This window comes from Narcine bancroftii, chromosome 2, assembly GCF_036971445.1.
Source record: "Narcine bancroftii isolate sNarBan1 chromosome 2, sNarBan1.hap1, whole genome shotgun sequence".
Lineage (NCBI taxonomy): Eukaryota > Metazoa > Chordata > Chondrichthyes > Torpediniformes > Narcinidae > Narcine > Narcine bancroftii.
In genome coordinates, this window is record NC_091470.1 from 116,734,093 (window position 1) to 116,758,413 (window position 24,321).

Consider the following 24,321-nt stretch of genomic DNA (forward strand, 5'->3'; position numbering starts at 1 on the left):
GATGGGATGCTCTGATAAAGTTCAAAAGAAAGGTACAAGATTGAAAGACTGCTGAGAAGATGTACTGGGACTTTATTCCTTGGTGCATAGAAGAATGAGGGGAGATTTGATACAGGTATACAAAATTAGGAGGGGGATAAATCGAGTAAATGCGACTAGGCTATTTCCACTGAGGGCGGGTGAAATACAAATCAGAAAAACTGGGTTAATCATGAAAGGGAAAAAATTTAAGGGAACAAATGGGGGAGGGGGAATTGCTTCATAGAATGGTGGGAGTGTGGAGCAAGCTGTCTTCAGAAGTGAATGTGGGGTCCACTTTAACACAGAAGAAAAATTTGGAAAGGTACATGAATGGGAGAGTTATGAAATTAGTGCAGCTCAGTGGGACTAAGCCAGTGGTTCTCAACATTTTTTCCCACTCACATAACACTTGAAGTAATCCTGATGTATTGGTGCTCTGTGATCAGTAAGGGATTGCTTAAGGTGAGATGTGAGTGGGAAGGGAATGTTGAGAATCACTGCTCTAGACCCAATTGTAACTGAAATATTTTGCTTGAGAAAAATTGTCATTAGGCACTTTCAGGTGGCCAATTGCACCGCTTGCAAAGCTGCATATTTTGGCAATATGTGGCTGTTGGGAGGCCACCTGAATGCGCAGGAAGCGCCTGCGAGGTGAACTTTGTAACCCTCCTCCAAGAGGGATAATCGCCTCAACACAGTGGCCTCCCCAGCCATCTGAATGCAGCCGCCTGAAAGCGCAGGTCGTCAGGGCAGGGGCAGCTGGCTGGACTGTCAGCGCAGGGGAGAAGGGGGCTGGAGCGGCCAGCGGGTGAGTATGGGGTTGGGGCGGCCGGCAGGTGAGTATGGGGCTAGGGCGGCCGGCGGATGAGTATGAACAGTAGACAGTAGAACTGGACAGGTTTGGGCACAGGCACTAGCACTAAACTGGGACGGATGTTGGATTAGGTCTGAACTCAGCAATGGGGCACTAAACCTTGCCCTAATGCTGGCACTAATACTGGCATTGGTACTGGAACTAGTTCTGACACTGGGACCAACAGTGGCACTAGGACTGACCACCACTCTAAATCATAAAGACCAGTTCATATATTCACGTGTGTGAAGTGAGTCAGGAGATTTGGGATAAAAGTTCAGCTTAGATCTTACTCAGTGACGGACAGGCACGAGTTCACCATTACCGTTATTAACATTATCTCTGTACATGCCATAAAACAGCACTTAAAGATGCACACAAAATATGTCCTTCAACTCCCAAATAGTCACCCGTTTTAAGAGAAGACATGAGACCAACCTGCAAGTGTCGGAGAGCGGTTCGTGATGCCCTATTTCAGCTGCAATATGTCAGTTCTGACATCAAATTGGTCTTTCTGTCTCTGTCCCTTCGCCCCCAGCCCTCCATTTCTCCCTCCCTGGTCCCCTCCCCACTTTTGCTTTTCTCCCCGTGTGTCTGCCATATAATTGCGCTTCAAGTCATGACAATCTCCCTGTCCGTCACTCGCCCCCTCCTCAGCCTTCTCCATTCCAGCCCTTCTAAGAGCTAGTCATGTCCTTTTGAGTTGCTCCTCTCCGGGTTTAACTCCACATCAGAAACCTTTCCTTATTTACTTCTACTTAACTTTAGCTGATCTTTTTAATCACGCCCCATCTTTCTCTCTCACCCTCTGCCAGTTCTTTTACTTGTGTTTACTGAGACCGGCAGCTGGAGAAACACAGCAAAGCTAATGATACATAACCAACGTTTGGGGAAATACCTTGATGAAGGGCTCAATGTTCAGTTTTATCTTTGCTATATAAGGTACACTGTTTGACCTGCTGAGTTTCTCCAGTGTTGTGCTTTTACTTAAAACAAGGAAGCCTGCAGATTCTGGGTATAATGTCTTTACATATAGCAAAGCTAATGATACATGACCAATGTTTTGGGCATACTTTGATGAAGGGCTCATACCTGAAACATTGGATATGTATCTTTATCTTTGCTACATAACGAACACTGACCGCCAGATTTCATCCGACATGATCAAATTCTACCATGTGCTCGCCGCCCTGAACCAGGCCACTGCCAAACGTGTGCTGCACCTCGTTCAGCACCCACCCGCCGAAGACAAATACAAGACCATCAAGCAAGTGCTCACCGATCCCTCAGACTATCCAGGTGCCAGCGTGCCGCTCGGATGCTGCACCTCGCGGCCTGGGCGACAGGTCCCCGATGGAGCTGATGGATGAGATGCTCACGCTCATGGGTGATCACACCAACTGCCCACTCTTTGAGTGGATTTTCGTCAACCATCTGCCCGATGACATCCGGCCGTTACTGGCCCAAGAGAGCTTTACCGACCCGAGGAAGGTCGCTCAGAAGGCCTAAGAGCTATGGCTCGAGCAATTCCCGGAGGGCTCGGCGGTCCAGCAGGTCACAAGGCACATGCATGACCACGACAAGCCCGCCCCTAGCTCTGCGGTAGAGCATCCGGTCACTGCAGGAGCCACTAAGAGCCTAACCAGGGCCACGGCATCCGCTCCAGGCCTCTGCTTCGACCACTAGCGCTGGGGAGCCAAGGCTCGGAAGTGTCGTCACCCCTGCTTGTTCCAGGGAAACAAGCAGGCCGGCCGCTGTTACTGGCCAAAGTCACAGCCTCCTCTACCTGCGGGACTCATTCAGTGGCTGGCGTTGACACTGGGTCCCAGATCAGCATCATCCCGACCATGGCCATCGTTGACACTGGGTCCCAGATCAGCATCATCCCGACCATGGCCATCGAGTCCAGGAACCGACCTCGAGGACCTCCCCTCCTTGCGGCTAATGCAACAGAGATCCGGACGTATGGAGACAAGACAGTCCACTTCCAAATCGTCTGACGAAAGTTCTCATGGGGGTTCACCGTCTTGTCCCTTCCGACCGCCATCCTGGGTGCCGACTTCCTCCTCGCCCACGGACTTCTGGTGGATATTTGGGGTAGGCGCCTGGTGGATGCCCATACTTTCCAGGCCGTTCGCCTCAACGCCTCCCGCACAGAGCAGCCACAGATGGCCATGATCAGCATGCCCTGAGATGAATTCCAGCGAATCCTGGATGAGATTCCGACCCTCCTCAAGCCACAGTTCTCTGCTGCCTAGCTGCGCCACTGGGTGTTCCACCATATCCCCACCCAGGACCCACCGGTTCATGCGGAGCCACGCCCGCTGCTACGAAGGTCATCGCTATCAAGGAGTTCCCACGTCCGGACAATCTCAAGGGGGGTGCAGGAGTTTGCAGGTATGGTCAACTTCTACAACCGATTCATCCCGGGAGCTGCACGCATCATGCAGGCGCTATTTGCCCTCGTCGCAGCCAAGCACAAAACACTCACCTGGATCCCAGAGGCCTGCGGTGCATTTGAGGCCACCAAGGACGCCCTCATGAAGGCTACCATGCTCGCCCACCCGCACACCGACCTGACAACTCCTGGTGGTAGGCAGTTACGAGCAGAGGGGGTGATCACTCCTGGTGGTCAGCACTGACGCTCACAGGGACTGATCATTTCTGGTATTCAGTAGTTAAGAGCAGAGGGAGCGATAACTCCTGGTGGTCTTAGTAAAGAGCAGAGGGGGCGATAACTCCTGGTGGGCAGCAGTGAAGAGCAGAGGAAATAATAATTCCTGGTGGTCAGCAGTCAAAAGAAGATGACGCAATAACTCCTGGTTGCCAGCTGTGAAGAGCAGAGGGGGTGATCACTCCTGGTAGTCAACAGTGAAAAGCAGAGGGAATGATAACTCCTTCCTCGTGGACAGCGGTAAAGAGCAGAGGGAGCGATAGTTCCTATGAAAATTCATGATTGAAATTAATGCTGCACAAGTTTTTGTAAGGTATAAAAATGTTTAAAGAGAGGGAATTTTTTCACAATTGAAAGTTCCATTCTTAACCTTTCCCGCAAATTTCTATGTTAGCATCTCTACGTGATTTGTCCTCTCACAACACAGAAGTAAACTTTACAAAGATGTCCTCTGCTATTTGCTATCGTTGCCCCAGGAAAAGATACCAGCTGCCTACCCTACCTATGCCCCTCAAAATTTTATTTACCTCTATTAAGTCAACTCTAATCCTTCAGCACTCCAGAGAAAAGCCCAAACTCTGTCAACTTTAAACAATCTATTGTTATTGTGTCTGGTAGCATTAACCATGCCTCCTGCTCATCGTGTTAAGATTTCTATTTCCTGCTGAGGCAAAACCAAGGAGCTGATTGTTGACTTTAGGAAGAGAAGTCTAGAGGTATACAATCCAGTGATTATCGGGGGATTCAGAAGTGGAGAGGGTGAGCAAATTTAAGTTTTCTTGGGTGTCACTTCCTCAGAGGATCTTTCCTGGGCTCAACACACCAATGGCATCACAAAGAAAGAACATCAGCACCTCTACTTCCTCAGGAGTTTGCGGAAGTTTGGGATGACACCAGAAACCCTGGCAAATTTCTACAGAGGAAAGTGTGCTGACCGGCTGCATTATGGTCTGGTATGGAGACACCAATACCATTGAGAGTAAAACCCTGCAAAATATAGTGGACAAAGCCCAGGACATCACAGGCAAAATCCTCTCCACCATCGAGAACATCTACAGGGAACAATGCAGTCGGAGAGCAGCAGCAATCAACAAGGATCCACACCACCCAGCACATGCTCTGTTCTCGTTGCTACCATCAGGAAAGAGGTGTAGGTGCCACAAGCCTAGCACCCACCAGGTTCAGGAACAACTGGTCCCCCTCCACCATCAGACTCCTCAACAACAAACTCAATCAGGAACTCTTTTAAGGGCTCTTACTTATGCACTTTATTGATTTCCTTTTTGTTCTCTCTGTATTGCACAATCAGTTTGTTTACATTTGTTATCTGTTTACAGTTCTTTATTTGTTTACATGCATACATTGTGTAGTTTTTTTATGCACTTCCAATAAGTGGTAATTCTGCCTTGCCCACAGGATAAAGAATCTCACGGTTGTATGTGATGTCATGTATGTACTCTGACAATAAAAATCTGAAATCTGGTTGAAATTAATGCTGCTGAGCCAAAACACAAGTTTTTGCAAGGTTAAAAAAATGTTTAAGGGAATTTTTTGACAATAAAAAATTCCATTCTTAACCTTTCTTGCAAATCTTTATGATGTTAGGGCAAATCATGTAGCAATCCTATCAATCCTATCAACACAGAAGTGGAAATGTCCTCTGGTACTGGCATTTGTTGCCCCAGGAAAAAACACCAGCTACCCTCAGAATCAGTATATATTGTCATGAACAAGTCATAAAATTTGTTATTTTACAGCAGCGTCACAGTGCAAAGTTATATAAACCACTGTAAAAAATTTAAACATAGTGCACAAAAAGCCAAAGTAAAGCAGTGTCTTTGGTTCATGGATCATTCAGGAGCCTGATGGCAGCGGGGAAGAAGCTGTCCTTGTGCCACTGAGTGCTTGTCTTTGGGCTCCTAAACTTTTTCCCCGATGGCAGCAGAGTGAAGAGGGCATGGCCTGGGTGGTGGGGGTCTTTGAGGATCGAGGTGGCTTTCTTAAGACACCACCTCATGTAAGTGCCCTCAATGGAATGGTCTGCTGCCTGTGATGTTGCAGGCCAAGTTAACAACCCTCTGGAGTTTATTCTTGTCCTGAGAGTTGGTGCCTCCATACCAGGCAGTGATTGATGGAACCAGCCAGAATGCTCTCCACAGTACACCTGTAGTTTTTGAGAGCCTTCAATAGGGTTGCCAGGAAGGTTAAAGGACATGTCCTGCATTTAATGATTTTGTCCTGTGTCCTTCATTGACTCTATTAGGATGCCTTAACTGTCCTGTATTAAGATTTTTTAAATAAATTGCAAAATTCAGCTGCATGATTTGGAATTTTCAATAATTTTATTTGTATGAATTGAATTTTACTTCATTACAACAAAAAATTTAAATCACTATTACTTTGAAGGAAGTCACCCAAAGACAGCAAGTATTTGTAACAAGTATTGAACTTGTTTGAAACCTCAGCCAACTAATGTACACATGACGCATTCATTGAAACAAGTCGCGTGTACATTCATTGGCTTCAGACACTAGCCGCCACCAACCAGTCAGCCTGTTCGTTATACATTTGCAGTTGTTAGATAGAGAGCAGTGAAATAACCAGGCTGGATTTTTTCAATTTTTGCGTTGGTAAGTTGGCACAATATTTTTAATTTGTGTTTTGTAATTTAACCCAACATGCCAAAACGAAAGTGCAAATTTTGTGATGAATTCTCTGAAGGATGGACATTTTGAAGCTCTTTGTGAAGGATGCAATTGTTCATTCAATATTAAAATGGCAGGAAGTCAGAAAAAAAGCAGAATCTACAAATAATGAAGCACGAGAGACGGATGCTTTCTTCAACTACAAAAGAAACTGATGAAATAACAAATGTCTTGATTAAGAGAAATACAGAAGAAGATAAAAATAATAGCTGGAGACATTGTAATGGCCTTCCACGCCGTTCAGCATCATTCAGTCATTCAGCTCAAATGACTGCATGAACATAATTCTAGCGGAAGTATTTTCTGTGCCAGGGCAAAATCTACTGTAATAGCTCCAAGATATAAATGCCTTGTCTTTTTACAGCATGGATGGAAGTAATCACTGTAGAAATTTTCCCCCAAGAAAAAGGAGTGCTGATGAAGCTGTTGTGAGTAAAATCCCTTCCAGATGAAATCTCAGAAACTAGCAAGCTTCTGCGGAGAAACTCTTATTGAGTTAGGAGTTAATGAGAAAAATTGTACAGCTTTTGGTGAAGATTGTTTCATGTGGTGTAACCATAACATGCCTTGAGTATCATATCGTGACCCTTGAGGTCAACACTGGCATGCTGCGTCTCATTACAGTGTATGTTTGGCAAGCCACTGGTCCAAAAAACCTCATCCCAACATCCCCCTCTTCATTTTAATAAAAAAGCAATTTGCTAATTGGCTTGCACCTTTTTCAGTTATACATCAAGATATGAACATAAACATATATTATTATTTTTTCAACATGTAAATCTCCAGAGTCCATAAAAAACTAATAATTTCACTGTTGAGTTGTTATTATTGCTCTTTTATGAGTTCAATAGCTTATCGCAACCAGTGGAAAATTCTATCGACCCGAGGCGCGCAAGTTCGAATCCAACTGCCACCAAGTGAGCGAGCGAGCGACTGCACATGCGCCCCACCAGAGCGGCCTTGCCTGGGGAACCTCCGGGGTGTTTTGCAAGGCTTGGGAAAGGTTGTGGTCCTGTGTGTTCCTGCCCACTCGACCCTGCGTGGTACAGCCAGGCGTGGAAGTAATCGAGCTGCCTGTCCGGGGGCTCCAGGGCCCAGCAGGGGGGGCAGAAGAAAGCTCGCCCGCACCGCCAACACTCGGCCGCGGCAGGAGTAAACGCACGCAGGCCGATTCCAGGGCGCACCACTCCATAACTGTAAACAACGGTCGTAGATCTCCAGATATGGTTCGACCTAAAAGGGGAGGCAGGCCTCTTCAGCCCGGTTAAGCAACCTGCATAGGAGAAGGACACTTTGATATAAAACCTACGACCCAAGGACCTCGCTGCCACGTCCAGCTTGCTTGGCCACGGCACACGAACCATGGGTGTAAAAGGTGGGGCCAGTACTCGCTCACTGCACTCCACATAAAAGCTCCTTTGCGCAGGCCCGAGGACATGTCCACGTCCGAGGACATGTCCACGTCCTCCGCCTCAAAAGATGCACACAAACTCAAGCTAGCATGCTGGAACATCAGAACCATGCTAGACAAGGCTGACAGCCACCGACCTGAACGTCGGTCTGCCCTCATCGCACATGACCTCCTCGGACTCGACATTGACATAGCCACTCTCAGCGAAGTCCACCTTGTAGATGTCGGAAGCCTCCAAGACACACTCTACTGGTCTGGCAAGCCTCAGGCTAAATGACGCCTATCTGGTGTTGGCTTCATGGTCAAGAACTCCATTGCCTCCAAACTCGAAAACCTCCCGACAGGCCACTCAGACCGGATCATGTCCATGCGACTCCCCTTTCAAAACAAGCGACGCATCACCCTCATCAGTGTCTATGCTCCAACCCTCCAGGCGGAACCAGCAGAAAAGGACAAGTTCTACACTGATCTGCGCAACCTCATCCAAACCACCCCTACAGATGACAAGGTTGTCATCCTTGGTGATTTCAAAGCTCGCGTCGGCAAAGACTCAGAAACCTGGCCAGGAATCCTGGGCAAGCATGGTGTTGCATTGCAATGACAACGGGCGCCTCCTGTTGGAACTCTGCGCAGAACAGCGGCTTGTCATTACTAACACCCTTTTCCAGCAGAGATACAGCCTGAAGACTACCTGGATGCATCACCCGATCCAAAGACCGGCCCCTCCTGGACTACATTCTGGTGCGAGGAAGAGACAAACGAGATGTGCTCCACACCAGGGTCATGCCCAGCGTGGAATGCCACACTGACCACCGGCTTGTTCGCTGCAAGCTCAACCTTCACTTCAAGCCAAAGTTCAAGAACAGTGGAGCCCCCAGAAAGAGGTTCAATGTTGGAAACTTGCAGTCAGACGAAGTGAGAGGAAACTTCCAGGCAAACCTCCAAGCAAAACTCGAGGATGCAAACTGGCTCACGGACACGTCTCCTGAAACCCTCTGGGATCAGCTGAAAACGGCTGATAATGCAATCCACTGAAGAGGTACTGGACTTCTCCTCCAGGAAAAACAAGGACTGGTTTGACGAAAACAACCAGGAAATCCAGGAGCTGCTGGCAAAGAAGCGATCTGCCCACCAGGCTCACCTTGCAAAGCCTTCCTGGCCAGAGAAAAAACGATCCTTCCGTCTCGCATGCAGCCATCTTCAGCGCACACTCCAGGAGATCCAAAATGAATGGTGGACTAGCCTTGCCAAACGAACCCAGCTTAGCGCCGACATTGGCAACTTCAGGGGGTTTTTATGAGACACTAAAGGCTGTGTATGGCCCCTCACCCCGTCCAAAGCCCTCTGCGCAGCTCAGACGGCGAAGTCCTCCTCAGCAACAAGATCTCCATCCTCAATCGATGGTCAGAACACTTCCAATCTCTTCTCAGTGCCAACTGCTCAGTCCAAGAAACCACCCTGCTCCAGCTCCCTCAACAGCCCTCGAGTCTAGAGCTGGATGAGGTCCTTACCTGGGAAGAGACATATAAGGCAATTGAACAACTGAAAAGTGGCAAAGTAGCAGGTATGGATGGAAGGCTGGCGGCAAAACTCTGCATACCAAACTGCATGAGTTTTTCATGCTCTGCTGGGACCAAGGAAAGCTGCCTCAGGATCTTCGTGATGCCATCATCATCACCCTGTACAAAAACAAAGGCAAGAAATCAGACTGCTCAAACTACAGGGGAATCATGCTGCTCTCCATTGCAGGCAAAATCTTTGCTAGGATTCTCCTTAATAGACTAATACCTAGTGTCGCCGAATATGTCCTCCCAGAATCACAGTGTGGCTTTCGCGCAAACAGAGGAACTACTGACATGGTCTTTGCCTTCAGACAGCTCCAAGAAAAGTGCAGAGAACAAAACAAAGGACTCTACATCACCTTTGTTGACCTCACCAAAGCCTTCAACACCGTGAGCAGGAAAGGGCTTTGGCAAATACTAGAGCGCCTCGGATGACCCCCCCAAGTTCCTCAACATGGTTATCCAACTGCATGAAAACCAACAAGGTCGGGTCAGATACAGCAATGAGCTCTCCGAACCCTTCTCCATTGACAACGGCGTGAAGCAAGGCTGCGTCCTCGCACCAACCCTCTTTATTATCTTCTTCAGCATGATGCTAAAACAAGCCATGAAAGACCTCAACAATAAAGATGCTGTTTACATCCGGTACTGCACCAATGGCAGTCTCTTCAGTCTGAGGCGCCTCCAAGCTCACACCAAGACACAAGAGCAACTTGTCCGTGAACTACGCTTTGCAGACGATGCTGCTTTAGTTGCCCATTCAGAGCCAGCTCTCCAGCGCATGACGTCCTGTTTTGCGGAAACTGCCAAAATGTTTGGCCTGGAAGTCAGCCTGAAGAAAACTGAGGTCCTCCATTAGCTAGCTCCCCACCATGACTACCAGCCCCTCCCACATCTCCATCAGGCACACAGAACTCAAAACGGTCAACCAATTTACCAACCTCGGCTGCACCATTTCATCTGATGCAAGGATCGACAACGAGATAGACAACAGACTCGCCAAGGCAAATAGCGCCTTTGGAAGACTACACAAAAGAGTCTGGAAAAACAACCACCTGAAGAAACACACAAAGATCAGCATGTACAGAGCTGTTGTCATACCCACGCTCTTGTTTGGCTCTGAATCATGGGTCCTCTACCGGCATCACATACGGCTCCTAGAACGCTTCTATCAGCGCTGTCTCCGCTCCATCCTCAACATTCATTGGAGTGACTTCATCACCAACATCGAAGTACTCGAGCTGGCAGAGTCCGCAAGCATCGAATCCACACTGCTGAAGATCCAACTGCGCTGGGTGGGTCACGTCTCCAGAATGGAGGACCATCGCCTTCCCAAGATCGTGTTATATGGCGAGCTCTCCACTGGCCACTGAGACAGAGGTGCACCAAAGAAGAGGTACAAGGACTGCTTAAAGAATTCTCTTGGTGCCTGCCACATTGACCACCGCCAGTGGGCTGATATCGCCTCCAACCGTGCATCTTGGCGCCTCACAGTTCGGCGGGCAGCAACCTCCTTTGAAGAAGACCGCAGAGCCCACCTCACTGACAAAAGACAAAGGAGGAAAAACCCAACACCCAACCCCAACCAACCAATTTTCCCTTGCAACCGCTGCAACTGTGCCTGCCTTTCCCACATCAGACTTGCAGTCACCAACGAGCCTGCAGCAGACGTGGACATACCCCTCCATAAATCTTCGTCCGCGAAGCCAAGCCAAAGAAAAGAAAACTTACAGTGAATTTCCATTGAAAAATCTCATTTCTCAGTATTTTACAGTATTGTTCTTAGCAATTGTTCTCAAGGCTAGGTGCTGAATCTCACGCCTATAGGCTGTTTCATCATCCCCTGTGTCAGGTGTAATCTGCAAATTTTATAATTAATTTGAGTTGTACATAGGAACAGTTGGAGGTAAAGATGGAATACAAAATGGGGATCAGCACGCCACCTTGAGGCATTCTGGTGTACAAAGAGATGCTGTTAGTTAGGGAATCCAGAATCCAGATATAAAGGGATGAGCTAATACTGTTACTAGCCCAAAGGACTCAAAAACCAGCAGCAAAAGAAATTCACCAAGACAATGGCTACTTAAACAACATTGGTTTTATTTTCTTAATCCAGAATAATGAGATCAATATTTAACTTATTACTATTGTTAATTAACTTAATCCCCTCCAAATTCTAAGTGTGTGTCCATATGTTTGTCTTCAAGATGGTCTTATTCACTGTCCAGTTATTTACTGTTCACTTCTCCACATTTACTGGTATCAGACAGTTTTCAGTACTGTGCACAGACTCAGTCATTCAACAGGCTCTGGTGCCTTAACTTAAGTTGTTACCAGACATGTAGGTCTTTGTTCGGTGCAGAGAGAAATTCATTGGATACACAAATTGATTTCCTTCAATCAGCAACTGAAGTGTCTTTCCGAAGAAATGTGGCTTCTTCCAGGTTACCGCAAAGAGTTCTTCTTTTCTCCTATTCCAGGAGAAACTCAACAACCAGCCCCTACAGAGACTTCGAATAGGCTGAACTCGGAACTCAAAACCCGCCTTGACCTGAAATGGGATCTTTAGCAGGCTTTTCATTCTGCCAGCCTTTCACTGACTGTTGGAGCTTTTATCTTCCTCTCTCTCTCTCTCTCTCTCTCTCTCTCTGTTTCAGTTCCTAGTTGCTTCTGCCTCTGTTTTGAAATGTGATGTTTGTTTGTGAAAAGTAACTTAAACTATGTAATCTTATTCCCTTTTTAAGCATATATCTTATTAACTTATCCCGTTACACTCTCGAGCTAAAATTGTTTTATAACCTACACAGATTTCTCACTTAACCAATACTACAGCAATAACAATATATATTATGTTGCAGCAAAATATTCCAATGAAAAGTTTTTCCTTTACAAGAACATTTCAACATATAGGCAAGCAATCTGCAATCACATCATTTGTTCCTTTGATATGATTAATTTGCAGATTATATTCTTGCAAGATCAAATTCCAGTTTAATAATATCCTATTTTTATTCTTCATCTTATTCAAAAACACCAGAGGATTGTGGTCAGTAAATAACATTACTGGTTTTTTTTTAATTTTTTATTTTTCACACTATAGATCACATTATTCAAGATATACACATTTCTCCTTTCTCCCCCCTCCCTCCTCCCCTCCCCCCCCCACCTCCCCCTCCATCCATTCAAAACTCTGAGTCCAAGATACATCAAACCCATCAAACAATGTTGTCACTCAACATTAACAAACAAAAACTTCCACTGAGTCAATTCTTTCCATTCTCTTTTCCTTTTGTCATTTTAGGTGATAGATATCTCGGTAGGTTTTCTCTATTATATTCCATGTACGGCTCCCATATTTGTTCAAATAATGTTATATTATTTCTTAAACTATATGTTATTTTTTCTAATGGAATACATTTATTCATTTCTATATACCATTGCTGTATTTTCAAATTATCTTCTAATTTCCAGTTTGACATAATATATTTTTTTGCTACAGCTAGGGCTATCTTAACAAATCTTTTTTGTACACCCTCCAAATCAAGTCCAAATTCTTTATTTTTTATGTTACTTAGGAGGAAGATCTCTGGGTTTTTTGGTATATTGCTTTCTGTAATTTTATTTAATATCTGGTTTAGATCTTCCCAAAATTTTTTCACCTTTTCACAAGTCCAGATTGCATGAATTGTTGTTCCTATTTCTTTTTTACAACTTTACTTCTCCATACTCCTTCAATTTCTTGTAATTCTTTTATTGATGTTTCTGGTTCCGTTAGGTATACTATAACATCATCTGCAAATAAACTGATTTTGTATTCCTTGCCTTTTATTTTTATCCCTTTTATTTTATTTTCTGTTCTTATCAGTTCTGCAAGTGGATCTATGGCTAACGCGAACAATAAGGGTGATAGTGGGTATCCCTGTCTTGTTGATCTGCTTAAGTTAAAATGTTTTGATACATATCCATTTACTGTCACTCTTGCCAATGGCCCCTTATATAATGCTTTAATCCAATTAATATATTTCTCTGGTAAACTAAATTTTTGTAGTACCTTGAATAAATAATTCCATTCTACTCTGTCGAAGGCCTTCTCTGTATCTAAAGCAACCGCTACTGTTGGAGTTTTATTTCCTTCTACTGCATGGATTAAGTTAATAAACTTACAAATATTATCTGTTGTTCTTTTTTTTTATGAATCCAGTTTGGTCTAGACTTACTATTTTTGGTACATAATCAGCTAATCTGTTTGCTAATAATTTAGCTATTATCTTGTAATCTGTGTTAAGTAGAGATATTGGTCGATATGATGCTGGTGCAAGTGGATCTTTCCCTGCCTTTGGTATTACTGCAATTATTGCTGTTTTGCACGAATCTGGTAAGCTTTGTGTTTTATCAATCTGGTTGATTACTTCCAGGAGGGGAGGAATTAATAAATCTTTAAATGTTTTATAGAATTCTATTGGGAGGCCATCCTCTCCTGGTGTTTTATTATTCGGCAGATTTTTTATTGTCTCTTGTATTTCTACTATTTCAAATGGTTCTATTAATTTATTTTGTTCCTCTGTTTGTAATTTCGGTAGTTCAATTTTAGTTAAGAATTCATCTATTTTGCCTTCTTTCCCTTCGTTTTCAGTTTGGTATAATTGTTCGTAGAATTCTCTGAAATTTTCATTAATTTCCGTTGGATTATATGTGATCTGTTTGTCTTTTTTCCTTGATGCCAATACCATTCTTTTAGTTTGTTCTGTCTTAAGCTGCCACGCTAGAATTTTGTGCTTTTTTTCTCCTAGTTCGTAATATTTCTGCTTTGTCTTCATTATATTTTTCTCCACCTTATATGTTTGAAATGTTTCATATTTTATTTTTTTATCTACCCATTCCCTTCTTTTAGTAGTGTCTTCCTTCCTTGCTAATTCTTTCTCTATATCTGCTATTTCCTTTTCCAACTGTTCTGTTTCCTGATTGTAATCCTTCTTCATCTTAGTTACGTAACTTATTATTTGCCCTCTGATGAACGCTTTCATTGCGTCCCATAATATAAACTTATCCTTCACTGATTCCGTATTTATTTCAAAATACATTTTAATTTGTCTTTCTATGAATTCTCTAAAATCCTGTCTTTTAAGTAGCATGGGGTTTAATCTCCATCTATACATTTTTGGAGGGATATCCTCTAACTCTATTGTCAATATCAAGGGTGAATGGTCCGATAATATTCTAGCTTTATATTCTGTTTTCCTAACTCTATCTTGTATACAAGCTGATAACAGGAATAAATCTATTCTTGAATATGTTTTATGTCTATCCGAATAATATGAATATTCCTTTTCCTTTGGGTGTTGTTTCCTCCATATATTCAAAAGTTGCATTTCTTGCATCGATTTAATTATAAATTTGGTTACTTTATTCTTTCTGTTAATTTTTTCCCCGGTTTTATCTATGTTTGATTCCAAATTGAGATTGAAATCCCCTCCTATTAACATATTCCCTTGCGTATCTGCTATCTTCAGAAAAATATCCTGCATGAATTTTTGATCTTCTTCATTAGGCGAATATATATTAAGTAAATTCCAAAACTCCGAATATATCTGACATTTTATCATTACATATCTTCTTGCTGGATCTATTATTTCCTCTTCTATTTTAATTGGTATATTTTTACTGATTAATATAGCCACTCCTCTAGCTTTTGAGTTATATGACGCTGCCGTTATATGTCCTATCCAATCTCTCTTTAATTTCTTGTGCTCCACTTCAGTTAAGTGTGTTTCTTGCACAAATGCAATATCATTTTTTTTCAGTAAATTTAGCAGTTTCTTCCTTTTGATTTGCTTATGTATTCCATTAATATTTAAAGTCATATAGTTTAATGTAGCCATTTTATACTTTGTTTATCTTTCCCTTCCGTTTCATCATCATCACCTTTCCTTCTCATCCATTTCTGCTTTCTTTCTTTGAACAGTTTATAAGACAACATTTTTAACACATCAAACATTCCCTTTATTCTCCTACCTAATATTTCTTTAACCCCATTGTCCCCTCCCCTTCCTGAGTTGCCCATTATCCCTTGTCGGGCAACCACATCTCCCCTCTCCATTTGGATTTGCGAATTCACTCGCAAGCGTCAACTGATTTTGCAGTGACCGTAATTTCTCCCTACCCAGCCCCCCCAGAAAAGATTTCAATTTTTATATACAACAAAGGTCACTCTCTAAATTCCCTCTTTACTCCTCTCTTCCCCTTTTTTTCCCTCATTAATTCTTCTCTATACACTATATATTTTCTTTTAAATGCACATACACTTGTGTAATATATGTATTATATATGTATATAGTCCTATACACACGTCTTTTTAGTTCGCAGTCTTTTGTACTCTCGTTACACGTCTTCATCTCTCAGTCTATTTTGTAATTGTTCTGCAAATTTTCGTGCTTCCTCTGGATCCGAGAATAGTCTGTTTTGCTGTCCTGGAATAAATATTTTCAATACCGCTGGATACTTTAGTATAAATTTATACCCTTTCTTCCATAAAATCGCTTTTGCTGTATTGAACTCCATTCTCTTCTTCAGGAGTTCAAAACTTATATCTGGATAAATAAAAATTTTTTGCCCTTTGTACTCCAGTGGCTTGTTGTCCTCTCTTACTTTCTCCATTGTTTTCTCCAGTACCTTTTCTCTTGTAGTATATCTTAGGAATTTTACTAAAATGGATCTTGGCTTTTGTTGTGGTTGTGGTTTAAAGGCTAATGCTCTATGTGCCCTTTCTATTTCCATTTCTTGCTGTAGTTCTGGACATCCTAAGATCCTGGGGATCCAATCTTTTATAAACTCTCTCATATTCTTGCCTTCTTCATCTTCCTTAAGGCCCACTATCTTTATATTATTTCTTCTGTTATAATTTTCCATTATATCTATTTTCTGAGCTAACAGCTCTTGTGTCTCTTTAACTTTTTTATTAGATTCCTCTAATTTCTTTTTTAAGTCCTCTACCTCCATTTCTACTGCTGCTTCTCGTTCTTCCACCTTGTCCATTCTTTTTCCTATTTCTGATATGGTCATATCGATTTTATTCACTTTCTCTTCTGTACTGTTTATTCTTCTTCTTAAATCACTAAATTCTTGTGCTTGCCATTCTTTAAATGACTCCATGTATTCTTTAATAAGAGAAAGTATATCCTTTGTCTTGCCTTTACCTTCTTCTTCTATTTCACTGTCCTCTTCCTCTTCTTCTTCCTCTGGGTTGGCCATCTGTTGTTTCTTTGTTTTCTTTTTCTTCTCTTCTTTCTTGTTTTCATTGTCTTCGATGTTCTCCTCTTGCTGCTGCTGTTCTGTAGCTGTCATTGCCAGCTGTGGAGATCGACTCCCCAGCTGGTCGCCCCTCCCGTCAGTGTGTTTTTTTGCATGCGCGGTTGCGCACTTTTACTCGGCTCAGCGAGCCATTTTTGTAGTCCATTTTCTACCGACCTGAGGGAGTGGGCTTCTCTCTCCACCGCGGGCCTCTTCGAACAGGTAAGGCCTTCTCCTTCTTCTTCCGTTGTCTTCTCTTCCTCTCTTCTTACCGTTGGTTTCGACTTTTCTTTTTTCGTTGCCATCTTCTTTCCACCTTTATATTTACTTTACTTTAATTTTTATTTTTGTGCCTTTGTGCTTTCCTTTATTTTTTTCAACTTTTCTGGAGAGGGCTGGAGTTCACCGTCCGGCCACTACTCCATCACGTGACTTCCCAATAACATTACTGGTTCAAGGGTTCTACCCAGATACACATAAAAATTCTGCATATTGCGTTTTAGAGATAACAATTAATAATAGTGGAATAGTTCCTTTGATGAACATTAAATTTCATCATTTTCCAACATCTATCCACCTCCTGAGCTATGATTTTACTTTTTTCAATGTTTATTCGGTAGGGGTGTTGTTTTATGGAACTTGCTTCTCCCACATCCACATGACAAATCACTTATGTCCTTCATGGCAAATCAGGAAAGAAATTTTTATATTTCAAAAGCAACTGCTTCAACTGCATGTGTTGTGATTTAAGATGGCCTAACATTTCCTCCAGGTTCTCCAAAATTGTTGAGTTAGACAATCGCACGGGAACTAAGGTTTCTTTAAAGTTACCCTCACAAGATTCTGTTTCCATGATCTTATGAGCCATAACTTCCTCCACCCTGTCAACAACTAATACCTCTGATTCAAACTGTTCTCCACTACTATTTTTCTCATAGTAAGGCTTCAACAAGTTGATATGAAAAACCTGAGCTTTATTCCAACCATCTGGGGTACTTATCACATAGTTAGCATCATTCAGTTTTGATTTTACTTCGTATGGTCCAGAAAGTTTTGCTCTTAGAGGATTATCGCGTGTTGGGAACAAAATTAACACTTTATTTCCTGTCTTAAAATTCCTCACCGAGTCTTCCTGTCAAATAAGCATTTCATTTTACCCTGAGCCATTTTTAAATTCTCTTGAGCCAAAGTCCAAGCTTTTTGTAACTGATCTTTAAACTTAGAAACATAATCCAGCAAATCCAACTGAACATCCTCATTAACCCTCTGTTCTTTTACTAACCTGATGTCTAAACATAATTTCAAAAGGGCTGAAACCTAATGAATCCTGCACAGACTCTCATAACAGTAAATGAATCCCTTCACCCCAATCCTTTCCATTCTCTGGACAGTAAATTCTCATCATATTTTTAAGAGTAGAAGGAAGCTCCCTGAGTTTTTGGATAGCATGCAGATGAAGTGATCTGTTTAATTCCCAGCTCATAAATCAACTGCTGGAATAGTCCTGACATGAAATTACTGCCTTGATCACTCTGGATCTCTTTAGGTAATCCAAAAACTGTGAAAATTTTTTGATTTGATATTCCTCATGGTATAGCTTCTAGATATCTGGACGTCATACACATAATTGTTAACGAGTACTGATTTCCAGCTGGTTTAGGCAGGGGGCCCACACAACCCACAATAACCCTAGTGAAAGGTTCCCCAACAAAAGGAATAGGTTACAAGAGAGCTACCACAGGACCCTGGTTAGGTTTCCCCACAAATCGACAAAGGTGACAACATCCTTCCTCAAACCAGGCCAGTAAAATTGTTTCAAAATTTTATTCATGGTCTTCTTTACACCTAGATGACCACGCAAAGGTGTACCATGGGCCAAATTTAAAATTTCATTCCAGTAGGGTTTGGCAATGACCACATGATGAATCATCGCCCACTCTTCATTTGCAGGGTCATCGCAAGGTCTCCATTTCCTCATTAACAATTCACCCTTCCAGTAATATCCACAGGGCATTTCCTTAATCTCCTCCTCATTCACAGCTTTCTCCCTCCTTGGCAAGATCAGAATCTGTCTTTAGCTGCTCAATTAACTCTTTTCTTGACAAACACAATCCCGACTCTCAAATTTAACCTGCTCTTTCTGGACTATTTCAGAAGTACCGGGCAAGTCTCTAACAACTAGACTTTCCTTTGATCTCATCATTTTTTTAGACAAACACCTTGTTACAGCACATGTAGGATATATCTCACAATCTTCATGAACCTCATCCTTACTTGGCTTATTTGTTAACCTCAACCTTGACCCAACTTTATCTCTGCCAGGTCATTCCCTAATAAGAATGAGACTCCTCACATAGGCAACTTTGAAATTAACTCCCACTCAACTAGTGCTTTAACTAATTCTGAATTCAACACTACTTTGTGCAGAGCTGTAGATTTTACATCTCCACCAACACCTCAAATCAAAATCGTCTCTCCTGTGTCAAGGGTCAAGATATTCTCTAACAGCAGCCCCAGTGTCTCTGAGAATTTTAACTGGCACTTGGGAAGTACCTTCCTTTACTGAAATCAAGCCCTCTGACACAAAAGGTTTGAATACTTCCAAAACATCCTTACTAGATATAAAACCTCTGTTCTCATTAAGTTCAACTGTCTGAATACAAGCTTCTGGTAATATCTCCTTTTCTTTCTTTTTTTTCCAGCACTAAACGATTTGCAAGAACATGTCCAGGTTTCTTACAGTAATAACAGACAAATCCCGAAATTCTGTCCTTTCCTACTTCACCCATATCTTTTCCCTGAATATTCTCACCAGACTTACTGGTCTGTTCCACATTAATCATTTCAAGAGCCTGAGTATGCTGAAATTTGTTTTTGTGAGTTAAGGGATATTCATCCACTAATCTAGCCGCTTGTTGCCTTTTTCACCCAGGTATAATTTGATGTCATTAGGAACACACCTTTTAATTTTGTCAATTAATTTAAATTCTCTTACTCTATTGAAATCATATTTATTCCTTTTGAGGCACACAAACAGTCAAAACATATAGATTTTACAAGTGTAAAATCCGTATAAGATTGGTCCCATGCTTTCCCCAAATTCCTAAATTTTCGTCTATATACTTCTGGAACCAATTCATATGCTCTTAACACTGCTTTCAACAAGCAGTCTCATAATTTGCAATGTGCTTTGCAGTCAAACTGGAGTATGCCTGCTTTTCCCTTTATCACACTTTGGAGCAGCAGAGGCCATTTTTCTTTTGGCCAGCTTGAGCTCTGAGCAGCCTTTTAAAAAAGCTGAAAATATGTATCTATATCTCTCTCGTTGAAAGGAGAAACTAGATTAACCTCTCGACTAGCTATAACCTCTCTCCAGAAGTTCGAGCTTCAATTCTCCTGTCCTCTCTCTCTCCATCTCAAGTCTTAACTTCTCTAATTCATAAAGTCTCTGTTCTTTCAGCTTCCTCCAACTCGTATTTCCTCTGTTTTTCAGCTTCATGTTGTGTTTCTGCAATTCAAACTCCAGTCTCTCTTTCTTCATCCAACTCCAATTTCTTTTTCAATTGCAATTCAACAGATTTATCCTCAGAAAAACTGTCTAAATCTTCTCTTCAAATTTCCCCTCTTATATTTTACTATAATTCTCCGAATTTCTATTTTCCTCATAAAACTCTTGATTTCAGAAAGCTTTAATTATCTAGCAAATGACCATCAGTTCCTGGTTTCTTTCACTCTGCAAGTGATGGATCTTCCAAGAATTCACTAGTATTCATTGCTGCTGTTTTCCCCCACACAAGCATTACATTAGCTTGGAAAAACAATTTACTAATAAATGACAAGAATTTCAAAGGTTTCAGATCTCAAAACTCCAAACATTTCAAATCGCAATGGACAATCCCCCACTTGTTAAAGCCCTAAGGTCTCCAAAACCAGCAGCAAAAGAAATTCACCAATGTAATGGCTACTTAAACAAAACTGGTTTTATTTTCTTAACACAGAATAATAAGATTAATATTTTATTACTATAAAGTTACTTAACGCCTTCCTAATTCTGTGGGTGTGTGTGTGCGCGTGTGCGTGCGTGTGTAGACTGTGCACAAAATCAGTCATTACATTCAACAGGCTCTGGTGCCTTAAGTTGTTACCAGACATGTAGGTCTTTGGTCGGTGCAGAGAGAAATTCATTGGACACTCAAACTGATTTCCTTCAATCAGCAACTGAAGTGTCTTTCTGAAGAAATGTGGCTTCTTCCAGGTTACCGCAAAGAGCTCTTCTTTTCCCCTATTTCAGGAGAAACTCAACAACCAGCCTCTACAGAGACTTCGAATAGGCTGAACTCGGAACTCAAAACCCACCTTGAAATTGAGTCTTTAGCAGGCTTTTCACGCTGACAGACTTCCACTGACTGCTGGCTCTCTATCTGAAGTCTTACACTTTGGAGTCTTGCATTGATTGTTGGAGCTTTTATCTTCCTCTCTCTCTCTCTCTCTCTCTCTCCATTTCAGTTTCTGCTTCTGTTTTTGAAATGTGATGTTTGCTTGTGAAAAGTGGCCTTAACTATCTAATCTTATTCCCCCTTTTAAACATTTATTTCATTAACTTATCCTGTAACAATAGCATATGAACAAAGTTTGGTTATCAGCTTTGATGGTACAACAATATTGAAAGCTGAACTATAATCAATAAATAGTCATCTTGGGGGCATGCCCCATGATGTCATGGGGCTAGACTTGAATTCTCTACTCCCTCCAAAAAAGTTTTTAAAAAGAGTCAAAAAGCCTGAACTGATTGAAAGAAAATAGAAGAGGAAGCAACTGGAAGGCCTACAGAACAATATACAATGCCGCCTAAGAAAAATAAAATGACTGTTACTTTTCAAGAAACTGAACAAGAAAAAGAAGCTGATAAAGAAGGCTGATCTTGAAGAAGGATCCTGGAGCTCTCCAAAGGGCGTGCCACTGGGGATACTGTACAAGGTCTCCCATGACAATAGCCATGCATGCACAGAGCACAGAAAAATTGAGGCAATTTTAAAAAAGGCTTAACCTCCCACACAGCGAGTATGTGTATTTCTTTGTAGCAGTCGGTTTCACTCCATGAATAAACCAGACCTATATCACTGTAGCACTGGTAGACTTCCAAATGCGTCCGTCTACTGTAGCTGTAATACACTCTGTTCAATCTGACATACACACAGAAAACAAGCAAGTACTTCAACATTAATTTGTAATTTCCTGTCGGACACTAAGCCTCGCGATGTGAACATGCCGCCAACTTAATATACATCATATACTACCCAAGCTGCCACGTAGAATGTTCTTTACCATGGTACAGACCTGTAGAGCTTCTCCCACTTTCAGTTCTCGTACATGTTGACCTGTCATACTGTGATTTTATCTTTCTATTTTTCTCTCCCTCTTCCTCTGCACTCCCTCTCTAATTTTTGGTTTCAGGAGTTATTTTGCAGTTGGTAATGTTGCCCATGTTCAGCGTGACATTAATCTCTGCACTGGAATGCTGTGCATTCCTTCTGTAGGAGAATTTCTCCATTCAAGGATTGCCTTGTGCACAACTGTTCCTGACTGAGCATATTTCTTCATGATTATTTTGGCAATCTTCACAGCTGACTCTGCCTTGCCGTTGGGTTGTGGATGACAAGGGGATGTTGTGTGTGTTGTATTTCCCACTCGTCTATGAAGACTGAAACTCATCACTCGTGAATCATGATCCGTTACCATTCACTAATTCATCTGGGATACCATGGCGGTTGAAATGTGATTTGAGACACAATCATGACTGAGTTGTAATTAATTCCATTCCTACTTTCATCTATGGTCTCTCTGGGGTTCCTTTGCTTGCTGGGCTTGAAACTCGTTACAAGCACTGCACTGCCTGATATTATCTCTTATCTCATGTTGGGCCAGAATATGATATCTCTAGCCTTCCTCAAAATTGACTCGATTCCTTGGTGGCTTGCATGGACATGTTGCACCATCTCTCTTCTCATCTGCTGAGGGACTATGACCCTCATACCCTTGTAGAGTATGCCATTAGGGGTTGCAATTTCATCCCTGTAGCCCAATACTCGCGTATGGCAACTGGTGTGTTGTTGACTATATCTGGCCCACCTCTCCTCACCACATCTTTGAGTACTTGTCGTGTTTCATCTTTTAATCATTTCTTTCATTTGCTGAAGTCTCTTGTCAGTCAGTTTGAGCATCGACACTGGGTTCATTTCCTCGATTTCTCTCATTGTTTTGCTGTGCTGACTCATGATGAAGATCTCATAATCTGTGCCATTTTCTGCTTTCTTCAGTGGTAGAGCTGACCTTGATAACATGCCTGCTATGAGCTTTCTTTGTTTGTACTTCACATCCATGTTGTACTTCTGCAATTTCAGCAACATCCTTTATGCTGCTAGTTTGGGTGCTGCTAGTAGAGGTTTCATGAAGATGGTTTGCAGTGGTTTGTGGTCTGTTTTCACAGTGATCTTCTCTTTGCCCAACAAGTACTTGTGGAAGTGTTCACGCGCAAAAACGATTGCCAGACATTCCTTTTCTATCTGGGCATAGTTTCTCTCTATGTCTGTTAATCCCCTTAATGCAAATGCAACTGGTTGAGAGCATGGTATAAGGCCGGTTTCACTGGCATCACCTTAAAATGTCACTTCATCATGTATACCATAGTACTTCAGCACTGGTGACCAGGTGCTTGATGCGGACTCTTGTTTTGTCCCCAAAACCATTTCACATCCTTCTCCATCTGCTTTCTCAGTGGTTCACACTCCAATGACGCGTTGGGCAAGAACTTCACAAGATAGTTCATAAAGCCTACGAAGTGGTGACTGGCCTTGACATCTGAGGGTCATTCCATCTCGAGTCCAGCTCGGACCTTCTCAGGATCTGGACAAAGTCCTTCAGCAGTAACTATGTGGCCTATGTACTTCAGTCTTCCTATTCTTGTTCAGCTTCAGATTCACCTGATGTGCTCTCTCTAGCAGTCCAATGAGGTTCTTGTCATGATCAGCAATGGCTTCATCCAGCGTATCTCCACATCCATATGCTAAAAGATCATCAACTCTAGCCTCAACACAAGGCAAGTCCTGGACTACTTCATGCTGTTTCTGCTGATACTCCTCAGGAGCGTTGGAGGTGCCAAATGGCATGAGCAAACATCTGTAGCATCCAAATGGTGTCCAAAAAAATCATCAAGTAGCTACTGCTCTCATCCAACTTTATCTGCCAGTATCCGTCCTCAGCATAAAGGATCATGAACACCTTCGCTTTGGTGAGCTGGGGTAGAATTTCTTCTATAGTTTGTATTGGGTAGTGAGACCTTCTGAGTGCCTAATTGAGGTCTTTAGGGTCTAGGCATACCCTAAGTTTTCCAAATTTCCTCACAGCAACCATACTACTGATCCATTCAGTAGGAGTAGTCACCATCTGTATCACTCCCTTGTCCTCTAGCTCTTTGATTTTCTCTTTCAAGCTGGTCTTGAGAGCTGCTGGTAGGTGCTGAACAGGCTTGACACTCTCGTCAACTTCCAAATGTTTTTTTTGCCAGGGAGACGCCCAAGTCTGGTGCATATATCCTTGTAACCTCATAGGATTTTATCTCTAGTCAGCGGACTTTTCTGCACCTCTGTTACATTGACCTGTTATGGTACATTGTATGTGACTAGTCAAAGACGCTCACTTGCTGGTGCAGACAACAGAGTAGGGTGAATGGAATCCACCACCTGGAATCTCACCTTGCGTTGTGTGCCATTGCAACGTACAAATCCTGTTGCCCTCTTAGTTGTATCAGC